Here is a 242-nt window from a genome sequence, read left to right on the forward strand (position 1 = left end):
TTGGCCACGAGCCAACTGCTTAGAACGCTCTGCTCGAAAGTTGAGGGCTGTTTTCGAAGTCGCAGTGTAATTTGAAACGCTGACTTGAAAACATCTGTCGAAAGCATAAGCGCAAGCAAACTCGGGTTTCCAGGGCGAGCCTCCTTCACCTTTTTACATTGGAAGATACTTTCTGTATACGGCTCCTTGTACCTGAAGGGTCTCATATCCGAGCTACTCCTGAATGCCCTAACTGCTGTGAT

This window comes from Camarhynchus parvulus, chromosome 1A (genome assembly GCF_901933205.1).
Source record: "Camarhynchus parvulus chromosome 1A, STF_HiC, whole genome shotgun sequence".
NCBI classification, from domain to species: domain Eukaryota; kingdom Metazoa; phylum Chordata; class Aves; order Passeriformes; family Thraupidae; genus Camarhynchus; species Camarhynchus parvulus.